Raw genomic sequence first — 3,176 nt, forward strand, 5'->3', positions numbered from 1 at the left:
AAAATAGAAAGCAACGCCCCAAGAAGCCATCCCACTTATACTCGAACTATTATAACAGTAATCTTCTGTTTACCCTAATGTATATCTTCAGGAGACACAAAAAAAAAATTCACTTTTTCACCTCGACAGAGCTCTGCCTTAGCTAGAGCCAGACACAAGGCAGGATCCCCTTACAGGTGTTGTTGCACCATGTCCTCCTGTCCTACAGCACCAACGCCCCACCACGCATGAGGCAAAGAGGCACTGCTACAGTTGCGAGGGAGCCAAGTTACCACTTGTTCGGGCTGCACATATTCTATTCAGTGTTATTAGCACTCACTTTCACAAGTTCTCATGCTCATCAACAAAATGGAAATGAGGCGGGGGAATAATGCCTCTGCTTTGAAGCTCCGGAGATCAAAGCCATATACCTGCCTCATTCTGTGATCCTGCTTCAGCCTTTCCTGTTATTCATATGCCAGCATCTACTGCCTTCCTTTTTGGAATATTTTTGGATTGCATGCTCTGAGCACAAGCTACCTGCAGTTCATCTTCATACCCCTGATACTCCTAGGAGGTTTCTCTTCTCGTACCAATCCCAAAGTTGAGAATGTGCTTTCTACATCTTATCACCTGTGCATGCGAAATCCTAAGCAGGAATACAATGCCTTAAAATGCAACACCACGCCCCAAACTTCACCTCAGCTTCATGCCACAGGCTGGTGTTTTCCAGCAGGATTTGGCTACTGCAGCACAGAACTCTACCTGCCACAGGATCCAAGCGCTGGGGAGCCAAGGGGTTATCTCGGCACATGCATCAGTCCCCAGTTCTCCCAAGCAGAAGAAAGTGTGTGGGCAGGGGAGCTCCCAGCAGTTTCACTGTTGCACTTTTAAAAGAATGAGAGGAGAAGAGAGCTACAAAGGCTAAGACAGGGCCAGATGTTAGGAAACAGCCCACAGTGTATGACAATGGAAGCAATGGGATTTGAGAGAGTGCAGAGAGAGGAGCTGAGGATGGGAAAGATTTATTTATTTATTTATTTATTTGAAAATCTACATGATTGTTTAAGCTACTATCTTTAATGTTCAGAGAAACAAGCACACTTCAAAGAAGTTAAAAGAACCTTTAAGAGCGTAATGCCCCAGCAACCTGGAAGTGAGAGGGACAGGGGGGAAGGACTGGGCAGCAGGAGAAGGAGAGGAGCTGCTGGCTTGCAGCAGAGCAGCAGCAACCATTTTACCCACTGGGAGTTGAATGGCAAACATGTGAGGTCCTTGCCTTGTAATCTGGAACAAGAAAACATTCCAGAATGGATAAAACAAGAGTTATCCAGATAGTTTTGGCCTTCGCTGGGGGGAAGGGGAAAAGAAGCCTGCTCTATGGAGAGGGAGAAAGAAAAATGAATAGGCACAGTTCTTCTGCCACTTCTGAGATTAAACAGATAAATAAAAACCCACAGCTATGCAAGAGATGGAGAGCAAAGAAAGGGCACTTGAAGCAGCCTTCTCCATCCCTTACTGATACCTGCAGCTTTAGCTCTCCCTCACCAGGCCTGGTGCTGTCTCTCTGCTGTATCTGCTGTATTCTAAGTGGTTTTTCCTTACTCTTTCACATTGTTCAGGCAGCAGAAGGACCAACAACAGCCACCTGCTTGCCCTTCCAGGCAGCACCTGCACATCCGCTGCGCAGGAGCAGCGCAAGGTGACATGGGGTGAGATGGAACCTTCATGGAACCTGCCTTGGAAGGGGTGTACAAAGCTTCAGACTTGGAGCACAATCCCTACTTGTGCCAGCATGGAATGGTTTACCTTAAGGTTCTCCACAACTGTTCCAGGCATGTGCGAGCACACTGCCTGCAGGCCAATAAAACACTCACCTCCAGGCAGAGTTTCTCAAGCATGGCATTAGGTATAATGGCGCAAGCTGATTCCCCTGCCAAACCCCAATTCCACCTCCAAAGCAACAAAAGTCTGAGGACTTGAGAGCAAACAGATTTAAGCATGGTCTAACACGGACAATTCATTTGTTTTCCTCTAATGAACTCAAGAAGATGAACCAGTTAGGCTGAGCTTTGTGAGGAAAGTTCCATCTGATGGCAAGGAATCCAGCATGAGAAATAGGAGCCTGATGGGTTAACATCTGAATAGGCAGCTGAACTGAGTGATGGGGAGGGCATAGGGCAGCATGGCTGCAGACTACCCACATAATTACAGATCGACTCTTCCTGGCCTCCCAGGAGAAGCTCTACTTGCTTAGCCCAATCATAATTTGGGGAAAGAGCTAACTTCAAACAGCAGTTTCTCTGATAGACAACACCTTTCATCACACCCCTCTGCAAGCAGTTGTGTGGTGCTTTCAGCATATTCGTGGGACAGGTGGGTACTTTCTGTCCCACTGACCAGCACAGCTCCGGCAGGGACCTCCCCACTGCTGGGATGGATGGAGAGCTTTGCCACAGCCTTTGTGTTAAGGTGACACATGGGATCAATTAAAGCGAGGTGTCAACAGCAAAGTAAGCACGTCTGTGAAAATCTGCAAGTGAACAGCTGTGGCACTGCCGCCCCTCAGACCTGCAGTTTCTGACTCCTGCACATGTTCATCACTCCCTCAGACCTCAGCTCTGGATTTCTTTGGCACCTGTTTCCCCAGTCTTAGCACAGAACAGGGAAGAACAGCAATACTCCTATCAATGGGAGTGGCAAAACAGCATGCTGCCTCCTCTAGCAAACCTCCACAGGAGCTCAGGGCAATGCTGACCAGGACACCCCAGAGCCCTGGCAGCCTCCCCAAAGACTACAGTGCAAGCGCAGTGCATCTGCTCACTGAGCACTTTAACAGCCACATGGACACAAACAAAACATTTCCTTTCTGCCACCATCTAAGGCAGAGCAGCAACACCTGTACTAATCTGAGATCTCTCTTTGAACTCTGAGCTGGCTCTGGCCTTCGCAAGTCCTTTAGGATCAACATCTTCCAGTGAACTGCTCAAACAGGCAGCAAATACAGACAGCCTGCTCTGTCTTTGTTCAGGTTCTACAAACGCTGTCACTACGCAAAATGGAAGCTCTGGTCTTGAACCAAGTGAATGCATGATACAAGCAGTACGTTTATCATACTTCATAATACTTACGATAAAATAATAAAGAGCAGTATGAAATTCATCCCCTCACATCACCATGTACACATCTGTGCCAGC

Source organism: Meleagris gallopavo, chromosome 11 (genome assembly GCF_000146605.3).
Source record: "Meleagris gallopavo isolate NT-WF06-2002-E0010 breed Aviagen turkey brand Nicholas breeding stock chromosome 11, Turkey_5.1, whole genome shotgun sequence".
Taxonomy (NCBI): domain Eukaryota; kingdom Metazoa; phylum Chordata; class Aves; order Galliformes; family Phasianidae; genus Meleagris; species Meleagris gallopavo.